This window comes from Podarcis raffonei, chromosome 1 (assembly GCF_027172205.1).
Source record: "Podarcis raffonei isolate rPodRaf1 chromosome 1, rPodRaf1.pri, whole genome shotgun sequence".
Taxonomy (NCBI): Eukaryota; Metazoa; Chordata; class Lepidosauria; order Squamata; family Lacertidae; genus Podarcis; species Podarcis raffonei.
The window spans coordinates 108,957,120-108,971,694 of NC_070602.1; the positions used below are offsets into that span (position 1 = coordinate 108,957,120).

Here is a 14,575-nt window from a genome sequence, read left to right on the forward strand (position 1 = left end):
AAGTGTTGAAGTGTATACACCAGAATTATGACAAGTATTACAGATATGGAATTATGTACAGTAACATCCATTGTTTAGATTGAGGACCATACATAAAAGGTATTGTATCAATACCATTTAGAATTTATAGGAAGTGGGGAGGTGGGAAGCAGGAAAATAAAATGTGTACTTCATGCACTCTAGACTGTGCTATGAACTATGGGTATTGTTCTACCATATGTCTCATTGTTTGTGTTAGCAATAATGTCACACATGACTGCATAAAAATTGTCGTGTTTCTTTTGGCCTCTTGCTGCTTTTAATTTTTCTGTCAGTTTTCTCCCAATAATGCTGTTCAGTAAATTGCATTATACCATTGATCCGTAGTTAATCGTAGAATTTTAGAGTTGGAAGGCAGTTGAAATCATAACAATAATTGTAATGATTTCCATGTCCGGGCAATAGTTCTTGCAGCAGTTATTTCCCACTGGTGTTTTATTGATTGATTGAAAATAAATATTGTGGGTGCAATCTGCAACATGTTCTTGACACCGTAATAGTGTGTTAGTGGTGGGTTTATTCTGCTTCAGTTTGTTCTGCGATGCTTCTCCAATGCCACATTATTGCTGTAAGGGCGGGCTACAGCACAACATAGGCAGAACAAAAATTAATAGGAACATTTGTGGTGTAAAGTGTTACAGGAATTTAAATTACTACATATGACTAGGTTGGGTCCATTAATGTCAGCTGGTCTACCCTGAGTAAAACTTATTTGAATGCCACTCATTACAATAATGCCTTTATGCAATATTTCTCATATATCATGCCATATCAATAGCCTGAATGGAAATGGAATTATTGGATTCCCAGGCATTTGGTGCTTCAGTGTCTGGAGTTGCTGACTGCATTGCTGCTTTTTATATAAAAGTACCTAAAGTTTCAAGTCAGGTTCATCAATCAAAATTTTCCATTGCAGCAGAGGGAGGGAGTAAAATGCACTGTTGAATGCTTTTATTCATTTCCTTTCTTTTCTTTTTAAAAAAGATAATGCTGCATTTAGCTCGCTGATATAACAGGGATTTAAAACAGAACCTGCAACCAGTTTTTAAATTATCCATACGTTAGTGACATCAGGGCTGGATTCCCATTCATGGAATTTCAGCCACTCACTTTTGGGTAGCTTCATTAAAACAGTAAGGCTGCTGTGGGCACTGGTTTGCTGAAATTCAAAGCCTGGACTTTGAAAGTCATCTAATCTTCCTTGCTGTATTATACTGTATTGTTTTAATTAGTGTTTTTATGGAGCAGTCAAGTAATTTCGTTGTCCCTGAGAGGGGGCAATGACAATAAAGATATTTCTATTTCTTTCTATTTCTAAATTTACTGCTCTGAAATCTGGTGACTGGTGTGATGGCTTCATGCAAATGATTAATTTATTGATTTGCATCCAAACACTTTGCCCATATTTCTAGTTCGCTTCCTGCTGCCTACCTACAAAGCGTTCCTTGGCTGACAGGATGATTTATTTTGGACATAGAAAACAATAATACTGTATCGGTTCCTTAGCAATAGCTAACTAGGAAAATGTTTGGTTTGGCCATTTTCTCAGTGCAGAAATCCCACTTCTTCCTATTTTTGGTTTCAGCGTGTTTTGCCTTTGCTTTGCTTATCTTCCTTCTCCCCACCCCCTCCCCAGCGTGGTTTGCACAGAACTGGGTAGAAGGGAGGAGGCAGAGGAAGAGAGAGCATTCCAGAGGATGCCAGGATGTCTTGTCTCTGATTGGCTGACCACCGCTCAATGGCTGGTGGAAGAAGGAGTGAACCTTTCAGTCTGCCTTGACGGAGCTGAAATAACAGAATCCCGATCACAGGTAATTCAAGGGGGTGGGGGAAGGGAGAGAGGACCGAGCAGATGGTTTTGTTGTTCTTGTTGCACAAGTCCTTGAGCATTGTCTGCGTCGTATAAAATGCTTGCGTGCGCATTTGGTGTAGCCTGCGCAGTGCTAATGGCTTTCAGGCAGTTTAGCAATTTGCTAGTCTTTCCCGTGTGTACATCTCTTCCAGTAAGCAATCCATATACAGTAAAATCTGTAGCTCATCCAAATCTCTCTGGCAACTTTCTTAACGTGTGAGCTAAGCTGTCAGTCTTAAGTGAAGGGGGAGCAGTTAAGGGCACACAGATAGCGAGGTGCACAGTACAAAGCTTTTGCTAGACTGTAGATATTATGATCATGGCAAAAAGACAAGTGCTGGGAAATCAAAAGAGTGTTTCTTTAGGCCTAGGAAAAAAGGCACTGCATTTGATGATGTAACATTTGGTCAAGATAGGGGCTCTTTAGGCTGTTAATTCAGAAATGTGCCATTGGAAGGAGTGAGGAAACAACTTCTAGTGGTCAGTGGCTTTAAGGGGTTTCATCGTGCTTTCAGCTTTTGAATGAATATCCCATTCCCTCATAATTCGTAAGGGAAATGAAAATACAATCCTTTTAGTTGCCCTATTCAAAATAAGGCATTTAACAGTTTAGTGTACCGCTTAGTGTGGATTACTATTGATTTGAAACACCACAGATTTTCTAGCACTGATATTTCAGTGGCTAAAACCAGCGGAAAAACACATCAGCTCGCCATGTTTGCTGTTCGGTGCTCTAATTTAAATCATGGCAATGAACAATATTGGTTCAGCGGTTAAAATTGGGTTATTGTGCAACTACATGTACGGGGACAACATCGACTGACCTACATAGTTTTCCTAGGAGTGCTGCCAACTCCTGGTATAATTTGGAGTGGGAGCTTATATCTAATGCTGCTGCTAACACCATGGTTGCAGGTTTGATCCCCGTATGGGATAGCTGCATATTCCTGCATTGCAGGGGGTTGGACTAGATGATCTTCAAGGTCCCTTCCAATTCTACAAGTCTGTGATTCTATGAATGTGCCTGTATAGTGTCAAAGAGCTGCCTATTAAAATGGACAAAATATTGTACTGTATTGCATCAAAAGAGTGAATATTTTAGAGGAAAAAAATCATGCAGCAGGAAGCTGAAGATGTAAAGTGAAATGACCTCCCTTTCTGTAATGGCATTTCTCGGTACTGAAACTGGTGCATTTCCCAGTTAATGTATCAAAATCAAAATGCTGATGGGAAACATTCTATATATGAATAATAAATTAAGGAAAAACAAATGCACAAGGATGTACAATTCATATGAAGAGTGATTCTGGTGGGCATGCACAGAAATACTGCAGTGAATCCCAGCTTTAAATATGAAGGTGGTCCTCATTCATCAATCTTCTTCTGTGTGCCATAACATAGTAGTAGATCTCATGCTTTGCATACAAATGGTCCCATGCCCAAGATCCCTTGTATCACCCACCTAATACAATCTGTTTCCAGAGGTAGGCAGGATCTTCACCCAAGAGAGCCTCTGCCCCTCAAAACAGACAGTAATGGCTAGATGGACTGACTACAGTGGTACCTTGGGTTAAGAACTAATTCGTTCCAGAGTTCCATTCTTAACCTGAAACTGTTCTTAACCTGAGGTACCACTTTAGCTAATGGGGCCTTCCGCTGCCACCGCACAATTTCTGTTCTCATCCTGAAGCAAAGTTCTTAACCCGAGGTACTATTTCTGGGTTAGCAGAGTCTGTAACCTGAAGCATATGTAACCCAAGGCGTATGTAACCTGAAGCGTATGTAACCCGAGGTACCACTGTACAGGAAAACGCATTATAAAGCTCATAATGTAAAAAAAGATTGAGAGAAGTATAAAAGAAAAAAATCCCATAAGGAGAAGAAAAAATCTGGGTATGAAAGTATTTAAAAGGACATTACCCCATCCCCCACCATATAAACACACATGTGGAAGAAGTGTGGGAGGGCAATTAAATATTAAAAATACATGGGGGGGAACCCAGCTAAATATTAAATGTGATCATTATTTAGTATTTCTGTTAAACTTTGTCAAAAGCAGTGGTCCAATACTTCTTTCAAAATCCTGGCATTTCCCTTCCCCTTTCTGCATTCCCCCCCCCTTTCATATGCCAACTTTTTTTCAATTTAGAGATAATTTTAATGGATCCCCCCGTTACTTATAATACTTACATTTTTATATTTCAAATGCCTTTAGTAGTATTCAGTTTAACATTTATCTGTTCGGAGTCAGGCTGCGTACACTACCCCATTTGTAGCACCAAAAAGCAAGCAAGCAAGCAAACAAACAAACAAACAAACAAACAAACAAACACCATTTTCCCCAATCAGGAATAATTCATGCTCATCTTCAATGTGCTACTTTCCATCTAGACTGGCATCCTCAAGGGTGGGTGTGGTCACCTGACATGCATTTGAAAACCTTCCGCTTGATTAGCTTATCCACATCATTTCCTCCCTGCACCTGCCTCAGGTGAGAGAAGAAGGAAGTGGTAATTCCACTCTTGGTATATTCTCACCCCCAATGCCATTGGACAGGTGTGGCTCCATCGCCAGGCCCACTGACATCTGCTTCCCCATTTTCAAATGGACACATTGTAGTCGAGGAATGCAGAATTGATCTGCAGCGAGCTTTTATTTTCAGAATGAAACCCGTCTCTCAAGAAGCGCATTTTAGGGGCAACAAATATGCATTAGGTCCAGATTGTGTGTGGCAGGGGCGGGGGGGGGGGAATGGTACTCGATTTCCATTGATTCTAGAATAAAATGACATGTGTACACAGTCTGTGAGCCTCTTCTCTGACTCCGCTTCTCTTCCCAGCAATTCCCAAACTCGGCTCTCCCACAAGCCCGAATTCAGTGACTAGGCGCCGTGTGGGAGCAGCTCCCGTAATCAAGAGAAATTGGTAGAAACAGATCTTAGTTCAACACATATTTCAATTATTCAGTTTCCTTGGAAACCTTCTACTGCAGATGGATTTGCCTTTCTATGGCTAAAAATATCCACCTAGCCCCTCTTACAATAACAAGGAACCGAGAAGATGCAGAAGGGGGGCTACGCGCAGCATTGCCACGCTAATTTTCAAAGTTCTTTAATAATTGTGTGAACCACAGACCTGTAATTTCTTATCCTCTGCTACCTTTCAGTGCTGCTGGCAAGCATTCATCCGCCTTGTAGAATGGAGATAAGCCCACCAGCCTTGGCTGCAGTTCCTACTTGGGAGGGAAGGGAGCGCTTGTGTGGGAGGCTGGGAGATAAAAGGTTCCAGTAGCTGTGAAAGTGGGTGGTAAATGTAGAAAAAGGAACTATTGCAATCCCTGCATTGCTCCTCTCACACAAAAGATGCCTGCTTCCATTCATTTAAGCAGCAACAAAGTTAAGCTTTGTCTCAGACACTTTAATATTTTTGTGTGTGTTTGTTTTGGCTAAATGGTGACAGTCTTCTTCCTGCACAATGCTGAAGGTTTACCGATTTACAGTGGTACCTCGGGTTAAGTACTTAATTCGTTCTGGAGGTCCGTTCTTAACCTGAAACTGTTCTTAACCTGAAGCACCACTTTAGCTAATGGGGCCTCCTGCTGCCGCTGCGCCACCAGAGCACAATTTCTGTTCTTATCCTGAAGCAAAGTTCTTAACATGAAGCACTATTTCTGGCTTAGTGGATTGTGTAACCTGAAGCGTATGTAACCTGAAGCTTATGTAACCTGAGGTACCACTGTAATTCCTGTCCGGGGGGAGTTCTTGCATTTTCTGCATGTGGGTTTTAATAATATTTGGGTTTGATCCAAACTAAGACCTGGGAGTAACAGTAGACACAGTTACGATTGCATTGTTAGTCACTGTTAGACCAGAGGCAAAATGACCACTGGGAGAAGGACAGAGAGAAAAACCCCATGGTATACCTATCAGCACAACTGGACACCTTCATCCATCTGCCCCAGCTGCAACAAAACATATCTCATCGTATCAGTCTCTACGGCCACAGCAGACGCTGTAACTCTCCAATGGTTTGACTTCACCCCCAAAGGCACACTCTTCCATTGTATCTTGAGACAGATGGATACCAACCATACATTAGTCATATCTAGAGAAGACCCATTGCAAAGAAAGTTAGCCAGTCATCCCTTTGGTTTCAGTATTATTATTATTATTATTATTATTATTATTATTATTATTATTTACCGTTGGTTATTAAATTTGTATACCAACGACCAGTAGAGCTTACGATGACTAAGTAGATGTGACTACGGTAAGTCTGGATCCAATAAAATAGGGACATTTAACTTCATTTATTTCAGAGGGGTTACACACACAATGTTATCTTTCATTGATCCTGCTCTTTATTGATTTTTAAGTACTTGTAAGGCTGAAATCCTATAGTAAGGAGGCCGGGGGGGGGGGAGAGTGAAGGCAGCTGCAGCACCTAGTTCAGCACCCTGCTAGACTTCCGCCAGGAGGTGAATGCAAGGGTGGAACAGTGCTGTTGCTTTCTTCTGCCCTTTTCCTTCTCCCTTCCCTACCCCACCCCACCTATTTCTCTCCCGCTGGAAACCATGAGTCACTGAAAGAAGTCTCTTCACATATTAGATTAGATATAGAATTTTCTCTGAAATGCATTCCTGAGTGGAATGCTGATCCTTTCAAATCAATGAGAGCATTGCTACCGACTTCAAAATGAGAAAGGATTGCAGCCCCTTGGTCTTTTTTAAGCAAAAGGTTTTGTTCTTGGAAGAATTAAGGCTGCAGTCCTGTACCCTGTTACCTGGGAATAAGTCCCATTGGACTGCACAGGTATTTTGAAAGTGTGTCATGGTAGAAATAATTCATACTTCGGCGGTTTTTATAGAGAGAATGGCCACTATTTTATTTCCTCCCTGTGAAGGACGGTGTGTGGATATATTTTATGATTTTCAGCATGTCACATGATTCACTAAACCCACTATTAATTATAATAGGAAAGTCATTTAATTAATTAATTTATGTTTCTACTGCAAGCAACACTACAAATAATTATTTGTTCTGATATTGTAATATATCATGTTCTATTTGATTTAGGTAGACTAAAGCCACTCTGGAAATGTTTTTTTAAAATAATAATAATAAAGAGGCAGTTCATAAATGTTTTGAACATATGAATATAATGCTAAAATAATTGCTCATATATATATATATATGTTCCCCTAGTTTATAATGTTCCCCTAGTTTTTTTTGCTAAAAATCCCATTCCAATGAAGCTTGCAACTCCTCGGCAGCTCATTAGGATTACAAACAAGTGGTTTAGAAGATATATAAAATATATAAAATACGGCCGTCTTTTCTCAAGTCTAATGTGCCATTGAATCTAATGTGCACCTTAATTTTTGCAATGTAATTTTGCCAAAAAAGGTGAGCATTAGATTCAAGTAAATACGGTAGTTTCTGATTAACTACAATAATTGCACTTAGTAGTTTTTTCTTTGTTAAGGAACTGATTGACACTATATGCCAAATACCTGTAACTGGATTATAAGGTTCAGATATCTAGTTTGGCTCTTTCTGTTAAAGCATTATAAATTAACAAGGCACCTCTCTCTTCAAAAACAGCATCATGTGTTGCATAGCAACCGATGTAAAGCAAAGGCAGTTGAAATAAGGTCTTTTTCAATGCAAACCAGTACAGTGGTACCTCTGGTTACGTACTTAATTTGTTCCGGAGGTCTGTTCTTAACTTGAAACTGTTCTTAACCTGAAGCACCACTTTAGCTTATGAGGCTTCCCACTGCTGCCGCACCGCCACCGTGCGATTTCTGTTCTCATCCTGAAGCAAAGTTCTTAACCCGAGGTACTATTTCTGGGTTAGCGGAGTCTGTAACCTGAAGCGTATGTAACCTGAAGTGTATGTAATCCGAGGTACCACTGTCTCTGGAAAGCTAAACTTCAACAAATGGAAACAAGTCAGTGTCATCAAAGCCTGATGATTACAGAGGCTTTCCAAAGTGATAACAGAAACAGCTTAATATACAAAATTAGGGATACGCCAACAATAAGTAACACTGATGACATTACTAGGTTCCTATGGAACACACGGAGCGATGTTTTATGCTATCCACTGTGGATTCATCAAGTGGCTTAGATGTTAGCAACAGGAACAAAAAAAATTAAAGGACCGGTTCAGTTGGGGACAAACAAGAGAAGAGGAAGAAAAAGGTGTTCAGAAGTGGCTTCCCAGTGGCTGAAGAGAGGGAAGTGAGAAAAGAATGGGTTGGTAAGGCATATTTATACAACTAACAATGAGGGGATGGGTTGGAGGAGAAACGAAGAGTAGAGAGGAATGGGGAAAGCAGAGTTTATTGTCTAGTAGCTACGATTTCACAATCCCCATGATGCAGTCAAGGAAAAGGAAAGGATGGTCTCTGGATAACGTGGCACCTACTAATGACAGGGGTGGGAGGTTGCAGGGAATAGGATCAGATTTTTTAAAGTATTTCTAAAGTTTGTAATAAATTTGTAATAAGTTTACAATACAGGGACAGGATTTTTAAGATGCTACTTGTGCCCCAGGAGATAAAGCTGATCTATTTACAATCATGCTTCCTGGAGAAATTGTTGTCTTGTGGTCACCTTATTGTGACTGCAGCTGTACCTGAACACCTTTAGTGCTGTACCAGCAAGTACAAAATAACCCCTCTGCAGCACCACAAATCCAACTCAATGGTGTAACATTGGAAAATGTCAATCACTTCTCCTACCTAGGTAGTTATCTTTCCACAAGGGCCAACATTGATGCCGAAATCCAGTATCGCCTGAGCTCTGCGAGTGTGGCTTTCTCCTGATTGAAGTGCAGAGTGTTTGAGGACCGGGACATTCGCAGGGAAACCAAAATGCTTGTTTACAAAGCTATTGTACTACCAACCTTATTATATGCTTGTGAAACATGGACCACTTATAAATGCCATCTCCAACTCCTCGAAAGATTCCATCAACGGTGAAGCAATGATTCTTCAACATCAACTTTGTTAGATTGGTCATGTTGTGTGGATACCTGGTGATCGTCTTCCAAAGCAACTACTCTATTCTGAACTTAAAAATGGAAAGCGTAATGCTGGTGGTCAACAAAAGATGTTTAAAGACTGTCTCAAAGCAAATCTTTAAAAATGTAGTATAAACACTGACAACTGGGAAAGCCTGCGAGTGCTCCAGTTGGAGAACAGCCTTTACCAAAGGTGTCATGGGCTTTGAAGACACTCAAACTCAGGATGCAAGGGAGAAACATGCTAAGAGGAAGGCACACTTGGCAAATCCACGCCGTGATCAACTCCCACCCGGAAACCAATGTCCCCACTGTGGAAGGACGTGTGGATCCAGAATTGGCCTCCACAGTCATTTACGGACTCATTGTTAAAACCATGCTTATGGAAGACAATCTTACTCGGCTACGAGTGATCACCAAAGAAGAAGAATACCTGAACACCTACATTGGCATTAATGCAATGCTATTTGTATTGCAATACACATACTTGCTGTTTTTGTTGGCTATGTGTATTTAACAGGCTATTAAGCCAAGACTCGCAAACTGTGATTCTCAAGCCTCATTCCCTTGGTCTGTGGCATGTCTAGGTTTGTGGTTGAAGATGGGATATGGCATGTCCATCACACTGAATAGCCATATAAATTTGTAATTGCATTCTTATTGCTTCTTTTATGTCTCATATTGTGGTCTATTGTATTACTATTTGCATTCTGTGGAATTTCAGTTGCTACAACAGGCATGGAGTGTGTGTCATGAAGACCTCAGCAATTTTCAAGTGGTGGGAAAAGATTGGGAACCACTGCTCTGAGCTTTGCAGGTTGAAGTTATATAGAATGATGAAGTTATCCTATGTGTGGTCAAAAGCAAGGCATGGATTTGTCAGTGTTTTCTGTTCACCTAGAAATCATACAAAGCCAGTAGTATGGAAAAATATCAGACTCAGTTTTCTAATGTGGAAAGGGAGCTAACTCACTATAAGTATTTTCTTTTATAAAATATCCCAGTGTCTTGAACTGCAGGCACCAGAAATTAACTTTCACATCATTCCCTAGATACCAGTTTATGATATACAATTACTGGGCTGTGAACATGGATTTTGTGCGACTCAGTACTTCACAACAATGCTTTATATGTAACATCTGGTTCATGCATTCATCTGCTAATAATAATGTTAATTTAGAAAAGAGCTCATTTCTGTTCTGAAGCAAACATGTTCAGCTTCTAGATAACTTTACCTGGATTTTTTTTCTATTCATTTGGTGCATTTGAGGCCAAACTGAGATGTCAAACTGTGACTCATTCCGTGTTTCAAAGATCTGGCTGTTAAGCTTTCTATCTCTTACTATAATTTTCTTCAGGAAAAACCAACCCTAAACAATGTTATGACTGGATCGCAGAAAAAAAAAGGAGAGAATTATTTTTAAATAATTCACTAGTGGGTGTACCCATCTGTGTAGTAGTCATACAAAGATGGCATTTTCCTTAACTGAATCTCTAGCAAGGCTTATCTGTATTAGTAGTTTTCATTCCAAGAAACGTTTAGCAAGGAGACAATAGCTGCACTTAGCTAATCCTTTAAAAAAAATCAGTTGCAGAAGTTAGGCGATCAGTCATATTGGTTCGACTTCCAGTAGTCATCTTATACAACTGTATAAAACTTTTTTTTAAAAAAATGGAAATAGTGCAGAATTTACTCTGCAATCCTATGGAGGTTTACCCCAGAAGAAGTGTTATTCTGTTCTTACACCCAAACATGCATGCCTAGTATTGCATCCTTAGTTCATCCAGACACACAATTCCATTCCCCTCTTGGTTTTCCATTCCACCCCACCCCCAAAAGGTCAGCATTCCATGCCCACTGAGCATGCTCAGTCATCTTTGTTTTTGTTTTTTAAGGCAGGGTTTCCTCTAAGATTTTTGTGCTTTGGCAAATTTTGTAGATTCCCCAAGCCTGTTTGACACCTCTCTTTTGTGCCTGTGTCTTTCCATTTTGGGTACATAAAAACCCTTATTCAGAAGAATTGAGATTGCTATTTGCATACAATATAGGACATATTTTTCCACATCATGTTTCGTAATGATTTAATGGCTATCTTTGATTCTATTAACTTTAAGTGCATTTTACGTTGGGCAAACTGTGGAATGTGAGGGTTAGTTCAGGTAAAAATGAAGGGACAAAGCAGCCTTCTCACAAATCTTACGTTAGCTGTCTTCTGCCATAGCAAGTTGTGGCTTCCTCTGAGAATCTCTCTGTGTGTCAGATTCCTGGAAGACAACGTGCCATTTGCATCAGTGAGTAAATGTGCTTGGAGAGGTGTGCAAAATGCTTCAGTCTCTGCTTTTAATGTTCTTCAGCAACACTTTTTTATGTGTGCTGCACTGAGGAGATGACCTGTGTGTGATTGTGAGTCACACAGGCAGTCTTTGAGCACTTGGATGATGAGTAGCGTGAGGCACACTTGAAAGCCGGGAACCTCCTCAGTATTGTCAGCTCATATGAGTGAGGTAGAGCAGGGCGGCAGACTGTTTGAGGGCAAGTCTCATGCAGCAATCTGGGAGCTAGGACTTCAAAGCCTGATTTTGTTGAGACAGAACCCATTGCTGGTTCCAGCATCAATCTATGTAACATACCCCTTTGCAGAAAGATTTAATGATGCCTGAAGGTAAGGTCACACAGTCTAGGGCAGGGGTAGCCAACAAGGTGCCCTCTGGGTGTTGTGCACTCACATCAGCCCCAGTCAGCATGGCCAATGGTCAGGGGAGATGTAGCTCACCAGAGGACACTTTGGTGCCTACTCCTAGTCTAGGTGGAAAACTATCCTTTTCAAGCGAAGAGGGAAATCCTGGCTCTCCTCATCCAATGAGGAACTGAAACTCATGACTCTGGTTTTTCCAAAGGCTTTTGTTTCCAGATTTGAGTGGTACATAAAGCAGACACTCACAGATTGCAAAGCTCAGTGGTGAAGTGGAAACGCAAAGGCATGGCTAAGTGTAAGCTAAGACATTCGACTAACAAGCAACATGGCCTCTGCACCTTCCTTTTGTAGGGCTGGGTGGGACATCATTTAGCTCAGCGAACAGCTAGACCCCGAGACTGGGCAAATAGGCAGGCCCTCCTTCTAGCCATTGGTTAGGTGAGTTATGTGTGCACTGACATCTCTGTGTCCGAGGTGACAAAGGTGGGGTGGGTGTCCCTTCTAGCTCCTGTTTTCAACTGATGGTTCGTTGAAAGGATTTTTCTGAAATTGTGTTCGTTTCACCACCCATGCTGCAAATGCCTCACAGGCTAGAATACTCTTCTCACTCCCAAGAACAAAACTCAGCCTTATGGGATGTGATGGCATTGCAGCCCATGCCTTCAAACATCAGTTGTGTTCCACTGCTGCAAAGCAGCTGGAGAAGTGATTTGAAGCAGAAGAGTAGCAGGTGGGGGAAACCCTTTGCTACTCACCGCTTTGGCTCACTATTCACCAGTCCCCAGTCAAACTAACATTTGGTTTGGCAGGGAGGAGACTGTGGTGAGCAAAAGTGGCACCTGACAGAAAGGTTGAGCGCCTCCCTCCCATCTGCCACTTCTCCCCTTTACATAACCACCACCTAACTACAGCTGTATGGCAGACCCACCTTCATAGTAAGATGCCATCACATCTGTTTACCGCCTACATTTTTGCCTCTCCCATGTCTAACAACTGAAAGCAAAGTTGGGAAGAAAAGTGAAGAGAAGTTAGGGAGAAGCATGTTGGTCTGAAACTATAGATTCAGGTGGAAATTCTACAGATTTCAAAATCTTTCTGGTGTACTTGATCTTCAAAGCAGCTGTTCTTCATGTCAGTCCCCTCCATCTTTATTTATCAAGGGAATGTCCTCTTCAGTTACCACCTCCTTGTTCTACAGTCCCATTTGCAAGCTCCTGAAATATTTCACCCACCTTTCCCTATTAGATGTTTCTCTTTTCCCATGATGTACCTGTTGCTGTGACACTATTTGGACGATTTCCTACTTCTCTGTTGTGTGATTATGAGTATGGCTATTGCCTGAAACATATATCATTTATCCTGACTCAGATTTCAATGGTGCTCAAATTAATGCAAAGTGCTGTAGAGATAGGTTGATATATTTTAACACAGGGTTGCATCCAAGTACATGTGCAATGGATGTGATTAATGTAAGTACGTACATCCATTTCAAAAGGGTTATTTTTAGCAAGACTTAGTTTGTAAATAGGCAGTTTATTGGGGAAGTTAAGCCCTTCATTTCTTCTTTGAATATGCAGATTTCATGAATGTTAGTGTTAGATGTGCTTAATAAATAAATACCAGCTGGTGTGACTGTGGTCAACAGACATTATTAGACTCATGTAAATCGCTCTTCATTCCCTCACATAGGTGACTATAGATAATCATTTACCAAACATCTAATAAAACTGTAGCAAGCATACAGGTGAAATGGGGAGCTGGTTATCTGTGCATCCACCCATGCAAATAAGACAATTTGACCTACCACATCCTGACTTCTCCCAATTTTTAATTTGCCCTGGATCAGGAAAGGCTTGTCCTTTTTTGCTTTTACCATTACCTTTTCCTGCAGATATGTTTGGATCTTGCTGTTGTGTTGATTGATCTCATCCCAGAAAATAAAAATACATTTGCCAACCCTTCTTAACAAGATCCTTTAAGAAAAAGGTGAATGGGGAAGGGAGAGATTTGTTTATTTTCTGCTTAAGAGTCCACCAGTTCTTCTTTTTTGTCCTGTGCTCCAATCAAACCACAACCCTTCAGTTTTGATGTTGCAGCTGGTTGCCATGGAAATAATTGTGATTTCACAGGTTTAGTGTAGCATCCATTGCAGGAGACAATGAGGAACATTGGTTGTGTGGGAGACATGTTTAGAGAATGGGGAGGGCATGAAAATATTCTGAACATGCCTCATCTCAGGACCCTAGGGATACCCTACCACGTCTTTCTCTGTCTCTCTGTCTCCTTCTCTCCTTTTGTTGTTGTTGTTTTTACTCCTTGTAGTGACAGTAGCATCTCCTGCACAGCAGATACAAGAGCAACTTGATGTGTCTCACTGCTTCAGCTGCTCAGACAAAGTGATGTGGTTTCTCCCATCACTGCCTCCAGTATAAACATGCAGTTCTTTGTCTGCTGACTCCATTAGCATTTTCTGCCTTGCATCCATGCCGCACAATTATTTTTCTTGGGGAATGTGATGCCAAGAGACGTCAGCTGGGTTATAATTAGCTATACGCTGGCAGCTCTCAAAAGCTACAGACAAGTGGCACTCGGGAAGGTGTAAAACCATTTATTCCTGTACATTTGAAAGTAGTGGAGAAATAATATTTTGTTTGTTGTGGATAACTGAGTTTGGTGTGTTATTGTTTTTCTTTCTGTTGACCTACATGAATATTGGGATGGGGGACATTTAATTTTGACATAAGTCGTGGATTCTAAAAGCTAACAACCTCAATTTTGATTCCAGGTAATCCAGCTACTGTCACTGGGCACAATGGGCAATCATTAATTCCACGGTTGAAAAGTTGTGCTTTTAAATGAAGACATGGATCTCTTATTTCACAAACTTCATCAAGTTTTTCTTTCATTTCAAAATTCCATTTTTTTAAAAAAGAAAGAAACATATTCCTTTCAGAATTGTT

General features: G+C 40.7%; 1 protein-coding gene across 3 annotated transcripts in view; it reads left to right on the forward strand.

Annotated features, from left to right (window-relative positions):
• Positions 1-1,721: 1,721 nt before the first annotated feature.
• Positions 1,722-14,575, forward strand: part of CSRNP3 (cysteine and serine rich nuclear protein 3) — a 96,916-nt gene continuing 84,062 nt past the window's right edge. For 2 of the 3 annotated variants that reach the window (XR_008332768.1, XM_053408652.1), the window contains exon 1: positions 1,722-1,850. The gene's annotated coding sequence lies outside the window, so the exon portion shown is untranslated. The remainder of the gene's footprint in view (positions 1,851-14,575) is intronic. The other variant, XM_053408665.1, reaches the window with a different exon arrangement.